The 12,119-nt window shown below is 39.0% G+C and overlaps 1 non-coding gene across 1 annotated transcript; it reads left to right on the top strand.

The window, feature by feature from the left end:
- Positions 1 to 4,507: 4,507 nt before the first annotated feature.
- LOC140813406 (small nucleolar RNA Z247) lies at positions 4,508 to 4,596 on the top strand. The gene has a single exon (XR_012113940.1). It is a non-coding gene; the product is annotated as a small nucleolar RNA Z247 (small nucleolar RNA).
- The last annotated feature ends 7,523 nt before the right edge of the window (positions 4,597 to 12,119 follow it).

The following is a 12,119-nucleotide window of genomic DNA, read 5'->3' as shown; positions in this document are numbered from 1 at the left end:
TATTGCTTGTGGCCATCTCACTATCATGGGAGCATTATTTTACCCGGTCGCCAGTTACCGGTCATGGGAGCATTATTTTATACGGTCGCCAGTTACCGGTCATGGGAGCATTATTTCACCCGGTCGTCAGTTACCGGTCATGGGAGCATTGTATTATCCGGTCGCCAGTTACCGGTCAGTTCAGTTCAGTTCAGTGCAGGGGCCACTTGCGTAGACCATCATCTCAACAGAAAATTATAACATGCTATTTCAGTACAGGGCTCCAAGGAGCAAACATTTTCACTATGATTTTCAGTTTAGTTATGCACATATTATAATTGCTCATGACAAGTTATTTTCACTTTATGCCTCATGACATGATATTTTTATCCCATGCAAATTTTATTATATTATTTACTCGTTATTTACGATATATGCATGCTGAGTCTTTAGACTCACTAGACTTGATTGTTGTAGGTACTGATGATGTCGGGGCCGAGGGCGGGGACCAGTGAGCTAGCTTGGGTCGGCAGTAGTGGAACCCGAGGACCTCATTTTAGCATTTACAATTTTTATGCTCAAACTTTTTATCGGCTGTTGGATTATTTTAAGTTATTATTTGGCAAACAAATATTTTCTTCAGCTGCTATTTTTAAACATTAAACTTGATTTATTAGTTTATTTTGTGAATGAGGCACCTTGATTATTTTAAAAAGAAAATTTTAATTTTTTCCGCAATTTTCAAACTCGGATTTTCGGGCCTTCACACTATAGCAGAGGGCGGAAGAGGAAATAATCCGAGACAGATTTTGGTGAGTTAATTTTATTAATTATATTTATATTTATTTAATAGAATGATTTAGTAGAATTGTCATTATTAATTTAATTTGTAAAATGTACTCTGTTAGGTGTGGATGATAATCTGGCTAGGAAAATTGGCAGTAGTAGCCAAACACAACATATATTTGAGCCTAACCTTTTAGTCATTACAGAGGAGTCCTCAGAAGGTGAGTTAATGCACTTTTTTTATTTTAAATTTCTGTATAGTATATTAAACAGTATACTTTTTGTTTTCAGATATTCAAGTGACTCAAGATACGCGTAAGTCAAGTGGCGAGGCGACCACGTCGAGAGGTTATTACCCTACGCTTTGTCTATTCATATTTGTATTAAAGTTGTTATTATTTTAATTTGTTTAATGTACGCTGTTATGTATGGATGAAAATCTGGGTAAGGAAATTGGGAGTAGTAGCCAAATCCAACAGATATTTAAGCCTAACCAGTCATTACAGAGGAGTCCGCAGAAGGTAAGGTAATGCAATTTTTTGAATTTATATTTATGTATAGTATATTAAACAATATACTTTTTGTTTTTAGATATTCAAGTGACTCCGGATGCGCGTATGTCAGGTGGCGAGCCGATCACGTCGAGAGGTTATTACACTACACCTTGTTTTTTCATATTTACGCAGCTAACCGTTAGTTTGGGCAATTATAGATGACGGTGTGAGGCCATTTGCGGAGACCGTGACACTGAAGGTCAACAACTCGCTGGCACGAGTTAGGGCATCGATGCTCGACCGTTCGCCTAGTAGGATTCGAGGTTTTTATGCCAAATATGAGAAGTCGTTCTACGGGCCCATGGCACGATCCCAACTTTAAAGAGCTTAATGAGGAAATAGAGCCTATACTTATAAACGCTGCTCATCTGCTATCCATTATTAGGAACAACCCACACCCCCAGAGACCCTGGAATATAAAGCTACGTGATGAATTCAGAGCAAAGATTATACAGTACGTTGTCAACTTTCTCTTTAAAATATAATAACTTCATTTTTCTTTTTCTTAATTGTACAGTAAATAATAACTTCGCATTTTTTTTCTTTTTTTGCAGTGAAGATTCCGGAGCATTTGTGTCAGCTGTTGCTGGATACTCTTTGTCTAGGACGAGTGTGCATTTAGTACTAACTTTAGATGATAGAATAATATCTGAGTTTAGATATTTCTTAGCTTGTAATATGTTCCTTAAAGATTGGTCATTGTTATGATGTATCGGACAATTGGTCATTGTTAAGTGATATTGGATCGGACATTGTTTGTAAAGTAATATTGGATCAGACATTGTTTGTTAACTAATTTAGATTTGTGTTCGACCACTCTCCTTTTCGGTCGACAAAAGAACACTTTGCTTGTGGTTCTTGGTCGACCACTCTCATTTTTGGTCGACCAACACCGTGCTTTTTGGTCGACCCTTATCTTTTTTGGTCGACCAGTGTGCTTTTGGTCGAGCACTGTGCTTCAGGGTGGTCGACCACTGTGATTCAGGGTTTAGGGTTTAAAAAATATGATTCGTAATTTCACGATTATGTTATATGTTGTAATTTACATATGAATGACATAATCACAATTTCACTATTTTTTATATATTTTAAAAAATATGAACCGTAATTTCATGATCATGTTATATGTTATAATTGTCATGTGTCACGATCTCACAACTATGTTACATTTTAAAAAATATGAATCGCAATTTCACGATTATGTTATATTTTATAATTGTCATGTGTCACGATCTCACAACTATGTTAAATTTTAAAAAATAGTGAATCGTAATTTCACGATTATGTTATATGTTACAATTGACTTGTGTCACGATATCACAATTAAGTTACATTCTAACAGAAATGAATCTTAATTTCACGATTATGTTATATGTTATAATTTACATATGAATCTCATAATCAGAATTTCACTATTTTTTTATATTTTAAAAAATATGAATCGTAATTTCACGATTATGTTATATTTTATAATTGTCATGTGTCACGATCTCACAACTATGTTACATTTCAAAAAATAGTGAATCGTAATTTTACGATTATGTTATATGTTATAATTGACATGTGTCACGATCTCACAATTAAATTACATTCTAACAGAAATAAATCTTAATTTCACGATTATGTTATATGTTATAATTTACATATGAATCATATAATCACAATTTCACTTTTTTTTTATGTTCTAAAAATATGAATCGTAATTTCACGATTATGTTATAATTGACTTGTGTCACGATCTCACAAAAAATATGAATAGTAATTGCATTATGTTATACGATTTAACTCCCTGTTTTTTAAATCCTTCATGTCTTAATCCCATTTTTTTAATTGGCCCAGGTCATTGAAATCAAAAAGAAATTTTTTTTCTATTGTTTTTTCGGTTTTATTTTTAAAAATATAAAATTATTGGGGGCAGAAATGTAATTTCAGCTATTGACGATGAACACCATTTTTCTCGCATCGAAAACAAAAAGTTGTGGTGAGTTAACACGCACATATAGATACACTCACACACATTATACATTGTACATATATGAAAAGTATTTGTTCATGGACCAAAGATCTGCAATGGCTGATCAACTGCTTGAACGCGTCGCTCGATCCCGACCATAAAGTTCGAACATTCACGGAGACCTCACTTCAGCAAGCGTCTTCGCAGTCAGGTCCATCCGCTATTTTTTTCTGTTGATTGAGTCGGTCGTTAAGCGTGAAGTTTTTCTTGGAGATGTGAAATTGGTTGGTTCGGTTTGTAATTCATTTCACGTGGTGATGTGAAATTGGTTGGTTCGGTTTATTTTGATGCAATTTTGTAATGATTTGAGAAATGACACGAGTATTACTAGATAAGGATCAAGCCCAATTGGCGCAAAGCCCAACTCTGGACAAATCTATTTCAGCTAGCCCATAAAGTTTGCAAGATGATCTGATCCTAATCTAAGAAGAATTGAGAGAACCTAGTGTATAGATTTTATCCCTTATGGAGGAATATTAGTTAGTTATTCTTGTTGGAACAATTTAGCAGATTAGTTCCACTGGTCAGTTAGTTATTAGCCATAGGAGTGTATAAATAAGGGAGAGCTTTGTCTGTAATTGAATAATCAGAAATATTATTGTTTGTTTTCAAAATGCAATCCATTTCTATTTTTATCCTTGTCTTTATTTTCTAACTTGGTATCGGAGCTATGGCGGAAGCCTTTTCACCTCAAGCAAACAGCAAAGGTGGCTCACCTCTTTTGATTGTGAATCCTGCCAACCAAATCAATTCCATCAAGCTCAGTGACGATAATTTTCTTTGATGGAATCTTCAGGTTTTGGCTGGGATCCGTGGGTTGGGTCTTGATCTTTTTATTCTTGATAACCCACCCGTCCTTTCCCAAATTATTCCAAACGACATAGGAGCTGAAATTCTCAATCCTAGTTTTATGTCTTGGTGTCGGCAAGATCAGCTGAAATAGTTCTCTTTTCTCTTGGCCTATATGACTGAAGGAGTACATGGACAAATGATTGGGTGTCTCACTTCGAGCCAGCTTTGGTCTCGGGTTTCACGTTTGTTTCCTTCTCGTTCCAAAGCTAAGGTAATTCAATATAAATTGCAACTCCAGACATTAAAGAAAGGCAATCTCTCTATTAAGGATTATTTGGGAAAAATGAAGAATCTCATTTACACTCTTGCCACTTCTGGTCATCCCCTTTATGAAGATGATCAGATTCTTCATCTGCTTGGAGGCATTGGGCTTGAGTATGATTCTGTTGTTATTCACGTTACTTCTAGAGTTGATTCTGTTCATTTATCTGATGTTGCTGCTCTATTGTTAGCACATGAAGCAAGGATTGATTCTTATACTACTCATGTTGAGTCGTCATCTCCTTCTGTGCAAGCCACTACATTTCGACCATCATCAAAGTCCTATTCTCGAAACCCAAACTCTGGTTCTCCTTTTCTAGGACGTGGTCGTGGACATAATTTTCGTGGAGGTCGTCGTGGTTTGAACAATAATTCCGGACGTCTGGTATGTCAAATATGTGGCGTTTCTGGTCATATTGCTGAGAAGTGCTACTATCATTTTGTTACAGATTTTGTTCCCCTTCAACGCTTACCTGGCAACTCTTCTTCTCCAACACCACATTCATTTACTTCTTCATCACAATCCCCTGTTGCTGTTATTGCTTGTTCACAAACTGATCCACATATGGAGGAATGGTGGTATCCCGATTCAGAGGCTTCTCATCATGTTACATCTGATTTAGGCAATCTATCTCTTGCCTTAGATTATTCTGGTACTGGTAAAGTTCATATCGGCAATGGAGAAGGTTTGTCTATCTCTCATGTAGGACACTCGAATTTTCGTTCCTTTTCTTGGTCCTTCTCTTTGCGAAACCTTTAACATGTTCCTCAAATAACTAAAAATCTCATTTGTATCAGTAAGTTTCTGATAATCATGTGTTCTTCGAATTTTATTCTAACTTTTGTCTTGTGAAGGACGTAGTCACTCGAGCGGTGCTTCTTCGAGGAAGTTTACATAATGGTCTTTATAAATTTCATCTTGGCAAGCCCTTGTCTACTCCAGATGGTCCAGCTGCTTGTCTTCATGCCAATTCTTCCGTTTCAAGTTTTTCCAGTCCTCGAGAGTCAACACCAACATCTTTTCATTCCCTAAGTCAGTGGCATTTTAGGCTAGGCCATCCTGCAATGTCTACTGTTAAAAATGTGTTGCTACATTGTAATCTTCCTTTTTCAAGAAATGAAAAGCTTGCTTTATGTTCTTCTTGTCAATTAGGAAAAAACCATCAACTCCCTTTTTCGCATTCTCATACTGTCTTTTCTGCACCTTTTGATCTAATATATGCAGATATATACGGTCCCTCAAACACAATTTCTAGAAATGGTTGTCGATACTATATTAGCTTTGTCAATGCCTACACTCATTATACTTGGATTTATTTTTTAAAGCTCAAGTCGGAAGTCAACAGCGTGTTTCAAACATTCTCCACATACATTGAAGTTCAATTCAATCACAAAATTAAAGCACTTCAAACTGATGGGGGAGGTGAATTTTGATCCTTAACCACGTTTCTTCACAATCATGGGATTCAACATAGACATTCTTGTCCTCATTCATCCAAACAAAATGGGATTGTTGAATGCAAACATCGTCACATTGTCGAACCTGGTCTCACTCTATTATCTCATGCCTCTATGCCACTTTCTTTTTGAGAAGATGCTTTCTTTACAGCTTGGTTTTTAATTAATAGGCTTCCTACTTCTGCGCTTTCTGGAGATATTCCTCTTACAAAGTTGTTCAACAAAGTTCCGGATTATTCTATGCTTCGAATTTTCGGATGCTTGTGTTTTCCGTGTTTGCGTGCCTATAACAGTCACAAACTAGAATTTCGGTCAAAACCATGCACATTTATTGGTTATAGTGACAAATATAAAAGATAAAAATGCATTACTAGGTGATGGTCGTCTTTTTATCTCCAAAAATGTTCGGTTTAATGAAAGCTTATTTCCTTTTGCTCATAGTTTTGTGGAATGTACTAAAGTTCCTCAACTACATTTTTTCTCAACAGTTCTACTTTTTTCCTTCCGTTTTACCACCCAATGTTAGTTTTCCATCCACCTCATTTTCTTCTAACTCAATTAAGTCTGTGTCTTCTGTCTTTCCATCTGGTTCTTCTTTTCCTAATTCCAGTTCCACCTCTGGAACATACTCCAGCAATTCGAGTACTCCTATTGTGCAAGACAACTCTTCTCTAGCCCCTGTAAATGAACATATATGATTACTAGATCTAAAGCTAGAACGTTTAAGCCAAAAGTTATTACTGCTCAATTATCTATCTTTCATGAGCCACAGACAGTATGGGAGGCAAAGAACAGTCAAGTCTGGGTTAAGGCTATGGATTCAGAATATGCAGCAATGATGAATAATCATACATGCTCATTGGTTCCTCTACCTTCTGAGATACCTGTTATCGACTGCAATGTGTTTATAAGCTCAAAATGAATCATAATAGGACTGTTGCTGTAGAACCCGTAAATCAGTCTACGTATAAGCCATGCATAATTCTAGATTTTTAAAATTTAATTGACTTCATTGCATGATTATTTTAATGCATTTCTTTGAAGTTAATTATTTATTATTTCAGTTCAGTAGTTGATTTTTCAGTTATTTCAGCGAGGCCGGAATGGAGTCGGAGTTTTGAGATAGAATTTAAGATTCGAGAAATATATCCAGGATTTTTTTTAGCTAGCAAGTAAGTCCATTTAAGTTAATAAGTTTGAGGATTTAATTTAATTACTTGAGGTGATTAAGAAATAAGTTCCTTTAAGTTACTTAATTAAGGATTTAATTCACTAAATTAATTAAAGGATTAGTGAGGCTTTTAAGGGTTATTAATTACTAGATAAACAACATTTCCCCTTTATTTTATTATGCATTTTCGGCCACCCTTAGTTGCTAGAAGATTCAATTGCCAACTCATCACCTTGGACCCCTTCTTGGTATGTAATTAGGAGGATAATTCTTTTTATTTGGGAGCACCATTAAATTATTAATTAACCTCATTCTAACCTAGACAACCATGCATAAATTCGGCCACCTCATCCCCAAGTAGATTTGATATCAAACAATTCAATTTCCAACTCACCTTTGACCCTTTCTTGTATTTAATTAGGAAAATAATTCTTTGATCTTTCTAGCACCTTTTAATTATCTAATTAGCATTATCCAACCCTAGTCTAGTATGTAGATTTCGGCCACCTCAACCATACTAGCACCAACAAATATTTTTGTAGAAACAAGAATTCAAATTTCAAAAGTTGGAGACCAAGTCTTGCATTGTTTCCATAAAGTTTGCAACCATTCCCTCCCTCCCATAACCATCACTTCTTCTCCCTCCCCATGACCGAAAATCTGAGAGCATTTCAGAGGTAAAAATCGTGAGTCTTAGGTAGAGGAAAGGAAAGAAAAATCGAGTGCAAGGAATAACAAGAGAAGCAACTCCGTCTCCTCCGCGCCGTCTCGTCTCTTCTTTTCGTTTCTATTTCAAACGAATCCAAGGCATGTATTTATTTCTTTCAAAACCTCAATCAAGTCATATTAGCAAGTATTTTTCAGTACATGATCAGATTTTATCATTTCAAAAACCGAAATTTTCAGCAAAACAAGAAAGAAAATTCTGCACAGATTTTATCGACTTCCATGCTTCACGATTGGTATGTTTCGTTTTGATTTCAGGGATGAATCGTTCCAGGGGCTCAAAGCTGATTATGGACATGTACTAGGACATGTTAGGGCCATGTTAGAACGTTTGTTTCAGTCCCATGCTTGCTGGAAAAACCGAAATGACAGCAAGTCCCATAGGTGCAGGAAATGGTGTTCAAAAATTCAGTTTCTTGTCTTGAGGGTTTGATCTGATCTTGGCTGCCCCAAGGGCTCTTAGCCAGGGTTGGATCACTCCCCTAGCATGTCTAAGACGTGACTAAGTCGCCCTTTTGGTGGCTTGGTCCATGGGTCATCGGTTTTTAAATAAACAACACGAACAGCCCCTCCCCCTCTCGTTTTCCCTTCTTTTGACATCATATGAGTTTCGAAATTGTGGGGTTTGATGTGAATCTTGGTTGGCCTAGTGCCCTTAGCCACGGTTTACACCTTGCCCCTAGATGTCTAGATCGTGCCATGGTCAATCAAAAGGCCACTGGAATGACACGAGACATCAATCGAAGCAACACACTACACACGCATACAAAAGCATTCTCGGTATGAGTTTTCGGTTGTTGATGGAATGGTTCGAATTGTGGCTGGCCAAAAGCCCTTAGCCATGGTTAAAATCACTCCTTGGGTTGTTGGTAAGAGTCTCTGGTCGGCGGTTCATGCCCCTAATGGCCGATAGGCTCGAAACCAACGCAAGTATTGTAGTTGCGCAGCTGCTGGAAATTACAGCAGGTTGCTGTGTCGTTTAGAAGGCTCGTTTGAGTTCTTGGTTGGCTTTTAGCCCATGGACTTGGACTGGACAATGCCTTATTGAGTTAGAAGGTCATGTTTTCGACCGTTCATCATTCGGATCATTTTTGAGGTCGTACGAGAATTTACGGTGCAATGTGCCAAATTGACTCTCGAAAGAGCGTTTCATGTTTTGGCCTCCATTCCACCTAGAATTCGACCCTATCATTTTAGGAGCATTATTTTATGATTTTTCAGCGTATTTTAGTCATGACTATACGTCGGTTCAGATTAGCTCGGAGTCATGATTAAATACGAAGTCATTAGGCGTCATAGTCGCATCTTTGGAATGTAAATTGCATAGTTGGTCAAGTTTTATCCATTGCATATTTTCATGGCATATTTAGGTTGCAGCGAGCCTGAGGACGATCCAATCCAATCCAGTTGGTAAAATTACAGGATTTTTCATTATGCCAGTTAAATTATATTACGTGCATGAAAACAGAAAATGATTATTTTGAGATTTATGCGATATGGCTTGTGGTTCATTCACTATGTGGGAGTGTTATTTTATACGGTCTCCAATGATCGATCAGTTCAGTATGGTACCACCCGGTCGCCAGTGACCGGCCAGATCAGTTCAGTTTCAGCCTCCCCGGTAGCCAGTTACCGATCAGTTTCAGCTTAGTGCAGTGGCCACAGGCGTAAAACATAATCTCAACAGAAAATTTTATCAGTTATTTCAGTACAGGGCTCCAAGGAGCAAATATTTTTACTGTGATTATCAGTTCAGTTATGCACGTATTATAATTGCTCAGTACAGATTATTTTCAGCATGCCTCATGACATGAAATTTTATACCATGCATATTTTACTTCAGATTTTACTCGGTACCTGCGATATATGCATGCTGAGTCTTTAGGCTCACTAGATTTGATTGTTGTAGGTACTGATGAGGCCAGGGCCGAGGGCGGGGACCAGTGAGCCAGCTTGCGTCGGCAGTAGTGGCACCCGAGGACCTCAGTGCAGCAGTTGTTATTTTATTCCGCAAACATTTTATCAGTCGTTGGATAAATTTTAAAATTGTTATTTTTGGCAACTTTATTTTCTTCCGCTGCAATATTTTGGAAACATTGAACTGATTCATTAGTGATTTTATGAATGAGGCCATTTAAGTTTATTTTAAAAAAAAAGAAATTTTTATTTTCCGCAAATTTTCAAGCAAGAAGTTCTAGGGCTTTTACAATTGGTATCAGAGCGGTGGTTCTGTATAGGGTTACACTACTACTGACCGCGAAAAGCTCACGAAGCCACGTCTTCGGTTTGTAAGTTTTACAGTTCAGCATTTTGTTCAGCATTTTATTTAAAGCATGAATTATTTTGTTAGCATGCTTCCATATTTTTCAGTATTTCAGTGCTCAGTTAAAATAAATTATGGAATTATGCATGTTAGTTACGTACGGGTTATGTATGGAACAGTATGCCCCCTAGACGCATTTTAGAGCGCAACAGAGAGGAGGAGCCTCGCCGAGAGGACAGGGAGGAGCGTAGACCGGAGGGAGACCTACCACCTCCACCACCGCCCCCACCGGACATGAGTGCCCAGATGTTAGCTGGGATGGCACAGTTCTTCGCACAGTTTGCGGGGGGCAATGCCGCAGCCGTATCCGCAGCCGCAGCCAGGCCGACAGGGCCCGAGGCTGTTTATGAGAGATTTATGAAAATGCGCCCGAAGGAATTCTCTGGGACATCCGACCCCATGGTTGCCGAGGGATGGATCAAATCTCTCGAGGTCATTTTCGAGTTTATGGAGCTAGGAGACGCAGACCGAGTCCGGTGTGCCACCTATCTGTTCACTGGAGACGTCCGCTTATGGTGGGAAGGAGCTTCGGTAGCCTTGACTTTGGCTACACTTTCTTGGACCCGCTTTACAGAGGTTTTCTACTCCAAGTATTTTGCTGAGGAGGTTCTCACCAGACTGACCACAGAGTTCATGAGCCTGAGGCAGGGGGATATGACGGTTACGGAGTTTATCCGTAAGTTCGAGAGGGGCTGTCACTTTGTGCCCCTGATCGTGAATGATGCCAGAGCCAAGCTGATGCACTTCCTGGTGGGTTTACGGCCGATCTTGCGCCGGGATGTTAGGGTATCTGACCCTGCTACTTATGAGATTGCCGTCTCCAAGGCCTTAGCCGCAGAGCAGGATCTGCGGGATATCGAGAGGGATCGCCAGGGCAAGCGCCCAATCCAGGCACCGCACCGCCCTCCTCCTCATCAGCATCAGCAGCAGAACAAGAGGCCTTTTCATGGACCGCCCAAGAACCGAGGCCAGCAGCAGCAGCGGGGACGCCGAGCCCCGAGGACTCAGGAGCACCCAGTCTGTCCCAGGTGCTCCCGTCGCCATCCTGGAGCATGTATGGCTGGCTCAGGAAAGTGTTTTAAGTGTGGCAGTACAGACCACATGTTGCTGCAGTGCCCTCAGAGAAATCTGCCTACTCAGGGCAGAGTTTTCGCTCTCCATGCCGCGAAAACCAACCCTGAGACCATGTTATTGACAGGTACCTTTAAGCTTTAAGTTATCATTGAATTTCCATATTTTGGGAATCGGGATTTAGATTTGAACTTAGAATTTCAATAGGGTTGCATGCTCTACTTAGTATTATTTTCGGGACTTAGTTAGAAGAACTTTGACCTTTGCATGTCTATAAGCTTAGCTCTCGTGATCTTTGGGTTCTGCTTAGTATTCCGAACTTTCAGGGAGAATTTTCATAGCCGGCAAAGCTACCAAGGCCTTGATAGATTCAGGGGCCACACACTCGTTCATTTCGGAGATCTTCGCAAACTTTCTGAAGATCAAGACCATTAGGCTAGACATAGCCTTTTCAGTAGTGTTGCCGTCAGGCGAGGAGATGGCAGCCACCAATGTTATCCGAGATATAGACCTTGAGCTGCACTGTAAGCTTGTATATGCGGATCTGATAGTGCTACCGATGTCGGAATTCGACATCATCCTAGGGATGGATTGACTATTGAGGAACAGAGTGTTGATAGACTTCCAGCGGAGATCTGTTCTTGTCCGACCGCCTGGGATGGAGCAATTCTTATGAAGAACCTAAAGGGGGGGTGAATAGGTTCTTTTAGGCCCTTTAGCGTTTTTAAAACGAGTTTGCAAAAATTGCAAGCGAAAGACTTGAGGGACAATCACAAATAAAATGAATGCGTAAAGTAAGTGCGTAAAATAATGCGTAGTAAAGTAAATGCGTAAAGTAAAGAGGGATAGAGATGTTTATGGAAGTTCGACGAAGAATCGTCTACGTCTCCCCTTCTCGATGAGGATCGAGGTATCACTATATCG

The sequence above is a fragment of the Primulina eburnea genome, chromosome 14, assembly GCF_022965805.1.
Source record: "Primulina eburnea isolate SZY01 chromosome 14, ASM2296580v1, whole genome shotgun sequence".
In the NCBI taxonomy this organism is placed as follows: Eukaryota; Viridiplantae; Streptophyta; class Magnoliopsida; order Lamiales; family Gesneriaceae; genus Primulina; species Primulina eburnea.
This window is presented reverse-complemented; position numbering and strand designations above follow the sequence as displayed.